Source organism: Eriocheir sinensis, chromosome 2 (assembly GCF_024679095.1).
Source record: "Eriocheir sinensis breed Jianghai 21 chromosome 2, ASM2467909v1, whole genome shotgun sequence".
Lineage (NCBI taxonomy): Eukaryota > Metazoa > Arthropoda > Malacostraca > Decapoda > Varunidae > Eriocheir > Eriocheir sinensis.
Window position 1 is genome coordinate 5,705,753 of NC_066510.1, and position 9,902 is coordinate 5,715,654.

The 9,902-nt window shown below is 39.5% G+C and overlaps 1 protein-coding gene across 1 annotated transcript in view; it reads left to right on the forward strand.

The window, feature by feature from the left end:
* The window catches only part of LOC126998806 (uncharacterized), a 39,579-nt gene that overhangs the window by 21,242 nt on the left and 8,435 nt on the right, over positions 1 to 9,902 (forward strand). The window lies entirely within an intron of this gene.

Below are 9,902 nucleotides of genomic sequence, written 5' to 3' on the forward strand. Positions count from 1 at the left end.
ACATGTTGCACAGGATTTCTTTCTTTTCTTCCATCTCTTCTTTTTCAAAAAGAAGAGATGGAAGAAAAGAGAGGGGTCCCATTCAACATGTGGAAAATAAGAATTGGCAAATTGAGAAGCCCAAATCCATAATAAACACAGCCGCACACACACGGGCCCCAATGAAAATACTGTTCAGGTGGCGCCGATGCAAAGGCCACGCCGCTGACACTCATCACCACCACCTCCATCATCAGCCGCCCGTCAGCTGTTCGGGCCCAGCACACGGCCGGGGCTGTCTGCACACATGCGCTTGGCCAACCGGATGGGTGGCCAAGCGCAAGATGTCGACGGTTTTCAATTTTCCCCATAAGAATAATGGTTCAAAGTTTGCGATTTCAATGTTTGCGACCCGCAACGTCGACCTATTTACTGCAAACTTGGAGACAGTACTGTATATGTTACCAGGCTACCAGTGAAGGCGAAATCCGTGCCAGTTGCAGCGGAGGGGTTAACTCTAATGCCCCCTCCACATCTGGACCTAATCTAACCACCTCTCCATCTCATCTTCTAATTTGTTTTCTTTTTCTTCATTGTTTTGGGCTTCTAGCATTTCTGTTACACCATTAGTTTCCTTTTTTTTTCTCTTATTGTCATGATTTCCATCTTCTTTTCTCTTATTCCATAAGTTATAACAATTTCTTATGCCAGATCATGTACCATATTTTCCGTTTTATGCAGTTTATTTATATCTCTTTCCAGACTTTCCTCTTCACTTTTTGTTCAATAATTTCCTTAAAGTTTTTGTGGTTTTGTGATGTGTTTGTGTGTATTTACCTAGTTGTGCTCGTGCTGTCCCGTCTTTCCAACTACTTCTGTCTAATTTGCCCTTAAATGCGCTTATTGACTTAGCCTGAACCACTTCCCTCTCCAGCCCTTTCCAGACCCCCACACATCTCTGCGGGAAGCTGTTCTTCTTGATGTCTCTTCTACAAATTCCTTTTCTTAACAGCTTTCCATTTCCTCTTTAAGTTTCTCTCTTCTCTTATCCAAAGGTCATCTCTATTAAATTTTTCTAGACCATTCATCACCCTATACACTGCTATTAAATCTCCTCTTTCTCTTCTAATTTCCAATGTAGGGAGGTTCAGCCTCAGCAATCTTTCTTCATAAGGCAGGTCGCTCAGACTAGGTGCCATTTTTGTTGCCGCTCTCTTTATCCTCTCCAGTTTTCTAATGTGTTTCTTAAGTGATGTTGACCAAGCCACTGATGCATATTCTAGTCTTGGGTGTATCAAGGTCACAATTAATTTCCTTACCATGTCCTCATCAAGATATGTGAACGCTGCTCTGATGTTCCTCAGCAGATTGTTTGTCTCGGCTGATATTTTATTCACGTCTTTCTGGAGACAAGTTTTCTGTGATCATCACTCCAAGGTCTTTTTCTTCTTTCTTCTTGTCTAACTTATCCTTACCCAGCTTATAATGTCCCTCTGCTCATTCCACTCTTTCCAAATTCAATAACACTGCACTTTTTGGTATTAAATTCCATCTCTCACTTCCTGCTCCACTCCCACACTGTGTCCAGGTCTCTCTGGAGCAGCAAACTGTCCTCCTCTTTTTCCACTCTTCTCATTACCTTAGCATCATCGGCAAACAGACTCATATAGCTATCCACTCCTTCTATCATATCATTAACATGTACTGCAAACATAATTGGGGCCAACACAGCCTTGCAGAACTCCACTCATAACATTTTTCCAACTTGATTTCCTGTCTCTAATAGTTGTTCTCATCATCCTGTTCTTCAGAAAATCCTCCATCCACTTTAGAAGTCATCCTCCTAATTTACCCATTGTCTCCAGCTTCCACATCAACCTCCTATGCAGCACCTTGTCAAAGGCCTTTTTCAAATCCAGGTAGATAGCGTCAGCCCATCCATCTCTCCTGCACCAGGGGTGTGGAGTCGGAGTTGGGGAGTGGCTACTTTTGGTCAGAGTCGGAGTCAGTAAAAATACCCCCGACTCCGACTCCTTAACGTAATCATTTATCGTGTAATGTAGTTGTGAAGTTTTTTCTTTTACATTATTTGGATGTTGTCTATATAGAATACACATAATTTGGATGTAAATACATGGAAGAAAAAGGACCTCAAAAGAATCTACCGGCATTACAGGCAGCATCTAAAAAAAAAAAAAAAAAAAAAAAAAAAAAATTTTTTCAGTATAGGGGGAGGGGTATGGGGGCCGGAGTCGGAGTCGCAACGTTAAAATTTCCCGGAGTTGGAAAATTTTAACTCCGACTCCACACCCCTGTCCTGCACAACATCTATCACCCTTGAATAAAAACACACCAAGTTTGTCAGGCATGATCTTCCTTTTCTAAATCCGAATTGTCTTTCTGTGATGAATTAATTTTCCTCTAGGTGCTTCGTCCATTTCTTTTTCACAATTCTTTCGCATATTTTTGACACTACGCTCGTAAGGGAAACTGGTCGATAATTAAGTGGGTCGCTCGTAAGGGAAACTGGTCGATAATTAAGTGGGTCGTCTCTTCTTCCGCTCTTGTAGATGGGGACTATGTCAGCTTTTTTCCGGTCCAGAGGGACTACATCCTCAGCCGATGATCTTTTTATAACTTTGTGTATTTTATCCGCCAATTGATTCCTTCACTCCTTCAGCACCCAGTTGGAAACACTGTCGGGACCCTGTGACTTCCTCACATCTAGATTCTCCATTTCATTAGTTTAATTTTATTTCATCCTGCATTGTGATTTCTATGTCACACAGGCAGGGCCCTCTTGAGCCTATTCTATTTGGTACGCCAAACTCGCTTTTTCTTGTGAATACTTCTTGAAAGCTTTTTTTAATTTCTTCCGCCATCTCCAACTCATCCACATACACCTCGCCATTAACTTTCAATTTTGTTATTTCCTCATGCTGTTTTAGTTTCCCATTTGTAAATGTAAAATAGCTTCGGTTGTTTTTTTGCATTTGTGTATTATATCCCTTTTGAAATTCAATCTTTTCTCTCTGCATATTCTAATATACTCATTTCTTTCTTTCCTATATAGTTCCCAGACATTCTGCCGCTTCGTTCTGTTCCACCTTCACCACGCTTCCTCTTTCTTTCTCCTTGCTTCTTTGCATCTCATGTTGAATTAGTCCTTCTTTCCCCTGCAATTCTCTCACTTTTGGCAAATACTTCTTAACCCCTTCATTGTAAATCTCTAATAATACATTTCATTTTTCTTCCACTCCGCTTGCTTCTTCAAATCTGGACCAATCTGTGCTTTCAAAATATTTCCCCAGTTCAGTGTAGTTAGTTTTGCCAAAATTATACCTTCCAATTCTGTGTCTTTCCTTCCTTGCTTCTCCTCTTTCTTCTTTTATCTCGAACTGAATCACCACATGATCACTTTTTCCAATTGGTAAGTTATAATCAATGTTTTCAATCACATTTACTTCATTTGTGAAAACTAAGTCCAGCCTAGATGGCTGATCCTGTCCACTATACCTTGTGAAATCTCATACTCACGCCTGGGCTTATGCTCGTGTGGTCCCGTCTCCATATCTGTATTTGTCCATTTTTTCCTTAAAGTTGTGCACACCCTTAGCTGATACTACATCCTCACTTAGTCTGTTCCAAACCTCTATGTTTCTTTGCAGGAAGCTATATTTCTTTGTCTCTCAGGCATTTTCCTTTCCTCAACTTTTTACTGTACTCTCGTGTGTTGCTGATGTTTCTTCCTTCTATTAGTAGTACCCCCTCATTGTCTATGTCCTCCATTTTAATCAATAGTTTATAAATTTGTATTAGGTCTCCCCTTTCTTTTCTTTGTTCCAGTGTTGGTGGGTCCATTTCCTTTAACCTTTCTTCATATGACAATCCCTCCAGTTCCGGAACCATTTTCGTTGCCATCCTTTGTATTCTTTCTAGATTTTTTGTGTGTTTCTTCTGATGGGGAGACCACGCTGTTTCCGCATATTCCATTTTTGGTCTAATCATAGTGGTTATTATCTTTTTCATCATCTTCTTATCTATGTAGTGGAATGCTAATTCTAATTCTATATTTCTTACCATTCTATACGTATCACTGAATATCCTATTTACATGACTCAGGCTGTTGATTATCTTGTATTATCACTCCCAGGTCTCTCTCTTCTTGAACTTTTTTTTAATATTTCTCCATCTCCCATTCTATATGTGAACTTTTTCAAATATTTCTCCATCTCCCATTCTATATGTCCATTTTGGTCTCCCTTCACTCTTTCCCATTTCCATTACATGACATTTCTTCACATTGAACTCCATCTCCCATTTCATACTCCTGTCCCAAATCTTACTCAGATCCTCTTGCAGAATTTGTCTTTATTGTTTCTTATATGTCTGAGCAATTTAGCATCGTCTGCAAACAGGCTCATGTAACTGCTTACTTTCTCAGGCATATCATTTATGTATACCAGGAAAAGTATTGGTGCCAATACCGATCCTTGAGGCACTCCACTATCTACAATCCTCCATTCCGATTTCATGTCCTTTACCACTGTTCTCATCTCTCTTCCCCTTCAGTAACTTTCCATCCAGTCCTTCATTTTCCCTTTCAAACCTCCTTTATTTTCCAGCTTCCATAGTAGTCTTGTGTGTGGAACTTTATCAAAAGCCTTCTTCTGGTCCAAGTACATGCAATCTACCCATCCGTCCCTCTCCTGTATTATGTTTGTCACTCTTGAGTAAAAGCTCAGTAAGTTTGTTACACATGAGCGTCCTTTTCTAAAGCCATACTGTTTTTCTGTAATTAAATTATGTTCTATTAGAAATTTCGTCCAATGTTTCTTTATCACTTTCTCGCATGTTTTACAAACCACACTGGTCAATGATACTTGTCTGTAGTTCAGAGGTTCTTCCTTTTTTCTGCTTTTATATATAGGGATGACTTCAGCCCTCCGCCATTCCTTTGGTAGTTTACCAGTTTCTATTGAGCATTTTATGATATATATCGGTCCAATCAGCTGATTTCTTCATTCTGCCAATACAAAACCTGAGACTCCATCCGGTCCTACTGCTTTCCTCTCTTCCAGTTCCTCCATAATTTTATATATCTCTTTAGTTACTATGACTTCATCCATATAAACATTTATCATGTCACCTTGTGGTACATTGAATTGTGATTCTTTTGTAAAAACTTGCTGGAACCTCTTGTTTAGCAGCTCAGTCATGTCTTTAGGATCTTTGACTATCTTATTTCCATCTTTCAGTCTTTCTGTTTTTTCCCTTGGTTTGATTTTTCCATTTATGAATCTATAAAACAGTTTAGGTTCTTCCTTGCACTTCGACAATAACCTTTTCATATCCTTTCTCTTCTTCTCTCCTTATTTTCATGTATTCATTTCTTGCTATGTTAAAATCTTTATTCCTTTGATTCTTATTTCTTTTCAATCTCTTCCATGCTTTGTCTTTTTTTTCCTTCACAACTGCACATCTTACATTAAACCAATCCTTTTTTCCTTTTTCTTTGGGTTTATACAATGGTACATATTTCATAACTCCTGTTTCATAAAAATATCATACTTTTCTTGCACCTCGCTTTTTCTCCTCAACTTTTCCCAATCTAGTTCACCATAGTATTTCTTAAGATTTTCCATGTCTGCCTTCCTATAGTTTTGCCTGTTTCTTTAATGTGATTCGTCCCCCTGAGTGCCTTCCTCCTCTTGTTTCCTTATCTATTATCACGTGATCACTCTTTCCCAGGGGGCACCCATACCTTAATTCATTTACTAAGTGCATTCCCTTTTTAGCACCAGGTCCAGTCTCGCCGGTTCATTGTCATTTCTGTATCTTGTGTTTTCCGTCACCCACTGCATCATCAAATTCTCCACAGTTAATCTTAAAAATCTTTCCCCCCATGCCATTTCACTACCTCCACTTTCAAATATTTCCCAATTTACCTCCTTACAGTTGAAGTCTCCAAGTAACAAGACTTGTTTGCTTTGAGTAATTTAGTCAAACACTGAATGGTATCTTCAATCATGGCCTCATAGGTATTCTTCTTTATTCCATGAGTTTGTTTTTGGTGGTACATAGGTTGCTATTATTGTCATCATTTCTCTGTTTTTGTTCTCCAGATTAACACTCACTATTTCCGCCTTTCCTTCTCCATATAGCTACTACTGATTTCACTATATAAAAAAAAAAAAGTGACCCAAGCTGACAGTATAAACCTAAGGGTGTTCATAAGCACAGTGCAGATTAGCAGAAAGTCCTGCGTGAGATAAACACAAACAGAGGTTAAAGAAAACTTGGAAGCCATTGCAGAGCCAATCAGCACTCGGCTTGCAAACACACTTAGGTTTATGTTGTCAGCTTGGGTCGGACTTAAGTGAACAGACTATAATACCTCCTTCTTCGTCATTATCATCACTCCTTCACCACCTTTACCCTTTCTATCCTTCCTCCATACATTGTAATTATCAAACACTATTTGAATGACGTCATTCAGCTTGGTTTCCGTTAAACATACAATCTTGTTGTCTTTTTCCTTTAAGTAGTTTTGTAGTTCCAGTTTTCTAAATATTATCCTGTCAACATTTGTATACATCACACTTAGTCCCTTTTTTTGTTTCAATCTTATCTAGCTTCTGTTCTTTTTCAGCTTTTCTTTTAAGTACCATTTCTTTATTTTGTCTCCCATATCTCCCAAAAAATACTTTTTCCTCTTCTGATCTTGCATTATTTCTCTCTTTTGTCCTGCTTGCAATTCATTCCATTTCTTCCTTTCTTCTTCATTTCTATTTTTCTTTATATATATATTTCTTTACAATCGTCCATTTCCCTTAGTTTAGTTCTGTATAATATTTCCTCAGTTACCTTTTGTGATTTTAGTCAATTTAACTGGCCTTGTTTTTCCATCTATGTAGGGGCCCATCCTTATAATCTCTTCCAGCTCCTCCTCAAGGCTTTGTATTTCCTCGCCATTTAAGTTTTTCAGTAAGTCTTTCACTGACTTAAGCTCTTCCTTATCTCTTCTTGGTTTATATGTGATGTTTTTCTCTTTCATTCCGAATATTATAACGCTCTTTTTCTTATCCACTACATCTCTCACTCTTTTTTATGTTTTATGACCTTGACCACCTCTTTTTCTACATTTCCTTCTCTTCTTTTAGTTGCATTTCAATTATTTCCTGGAAGTCTATGTTAGCTTTTTCATGTTATATTTTCCATGTCTTTATCTCACCCAGTACTTCCTCCCTTACTCTTTCTTCCTTGCCCATTATCTCTTTCAGGTCTTCATTTTCCTTTCTTACGACTCCTAGTCCTTCCTTTGCCATATTTTCATATTTCACCAACTGCTCTTTCTACTTCTCATTTTCCTGAACCAGTTTTTTTTTCCGTCTTCCAAACTTCTCACTCTTGACTGTAATTCACTGTGTGATTTTTTACCTTGTTCATCCTCCTCTTCTATGGACTTCACTCTTTTGATCTTCGTGTTTAGTTTTTTCTCTACTACAAATTATTACAAGCCTTGTCACTTGTGTAATAACCCTGCTAATTCATGGGTGTCGATTGTGGGGGGGATGGGGGGATGTCCCCCTCTCTTTTCAGACTGAGGGGGATAGTGTCCCCCCCCCAATCACCCACACACACACACACACACACACACACACACTTTTCATGGTAAGCTGTCCATTACTAAGGTAATTATACACGTATGATCTTTAATATGCGATGACTAACTCGGTAATAATAAAAGAAAAATGTCCAGTGCCCACCCACTAAAAAATTCTTAGGTTTAGCTCTGACACCCCTGACCCTATAAACAACAACTGGCAAGACGATGACACGGCGCACGTCCTTCCCACTCCGCTCCGATGTGTGTTTGTGTGTGTGTGTGTGTGTGTGTGTGTGTGTGTGTGTATGAACTTATTTGAAAAAAAATAGAGACAAGTGTGTGACAGCCTGTAAACCATCATTTTTAGGCTTTGAAACTTATAATTACAACAGTGTCATTCACAGGCATTGGGTGTTTTAACATCACTTATATAGGTCTCATGAAGTACAACCTTTCGATGCATTTCTTACGTTTCTTACACATTTCTAATTAGTAGTCAACCAAGTAGTCTGGTAAAAGGTATTTCCAGCAACTACTAACATGGTTGCTGTAAGTATGAAGGTGCGCAGGGTGGCAGCAGGTGTGCGGTGAGCTAGAAGCCACGTGCTTAAAAAAAAAAAAAAAAAAAAAAAAAAAAAAAGGAGGAGGATACCCAGAGCTTTAACTTGATATTTACGTTATACTTTGCAGATGATATTTGAATCTGCGAATATTGAGGTTTGACCATTTATACACACACACACACACACACACACACGCACGCTTATCCCTCATATTCAGGACTGTGTAACTTCTGTGATACAGAAAATTGCAATATTAAGGAAACTGCATTTACCCTTCCATTGCTAACCGCTCGCAACAAGACTATCCTCCCCAGGTGCACTCGGGCAGCCCAGCAGGGGGAGGGGGTCTCTTTTAACTGCTGTATCTCAAAAATTATTCATCACAGCTAAAAAACAAAAGCACCATTGGAAAGAGGAGGCCACGATCTATAAGATTCTATAAGATTTGGTTATGTAAGCCTCTCCTGCGATTGTACAGGCACGTTCAGCAAGTGACGCAAGTGCTCGCTCTTTTAACAGCTGTATCAAAAACTATTCATCACAGCTAAAAGAACAAAAGCACCTTTGGAAAGAGGAGGCCAAGATCTATAAGATTCGGTTATGTAAGCCTCTTTTGCGAACGTACAGGCACGTTTGTGGGGTGTTGCCTGTGAAGACGTACATTTGTGTGTGTGCGCAGTTGGCCATATTGAGGCAACTACTGAGCAGATCTCTTGATAGGGTGTTGGCAGGATAGTATTGCCAACTGCATAATTTACAACTATTTGGTCAAAAAATCAATCAGGTGATAGGTGAAGCTATGCAAAAATGCTGCAATATTGGACAACAACATCCACCAGTTACTCGTCCGTAGATTTTCTGTGCTTTTCTGCGCTTGGCTGATACGATTTTCCACCAAATTTCATGGAAAACCCACTGAATTGGCAATGCTGTGGGGTGAGAAATAGTGTTGAAACACACTCATATGCAGGAAATTTGAGTGCAACTGGTGCTCACAGTGAGGATTTAGCACCACCGGCAATTTACACTAGTCCTCACTGTGAGTATTTAGCATCGAAAAGGTTAAACAGTGAAAAAATCCTGTAATGAACACCACTGAGTGCTGGGGGATTGAACCCTTCTGTGTAGAGGTGAGGGCAGCATACCAACTATGCCACCGATGAGCTAAAAGGTCATTGCACCAGCGGCCCTTTCTGTGGCCTATTACCCAATGGCCTAGCCCCACACTGTGGAAGGTGGTGAAGATGACCCTGCCCACACTCTTGACAGCCGGAAACACTTAATCACCCCCCTTAGGCACATGTGGTCTCTAAATACATTCAGGGGACTGTCCGTTGCAAATATTAAAAAAAGACTTATTATTCCCCCAAATTCTCACATGCTTGTGTATCTTTTGGCCTCCTTGCGACAATGTTTTACGACAAAATTCTCAAAAATAAAAAGGTTATGGCACTTTCCCCTCCTCCCTCCTCCAGCCAGTGATGTGTCACACTGCGTTGGCATATGCTCACACTGGATTTTTTTTTCACGGAAAAAACACTGAGATATTCCCTCATATGGTATTCACTGGCAGGACATTACGGTAGATTTTTTTTCATAGTACGGTACAGTGCAAAGTTAAGTGATTTTTCCACATTCTTTTTGTACCAAGGCACAGCTATCTGTGTCTGGGGTTTGACCTGTCACAGCTCCCTGACCAGACCTGAGGGGAGGCCAGTAGGGTAGAAACAATGATTAAACTACTGTGATTT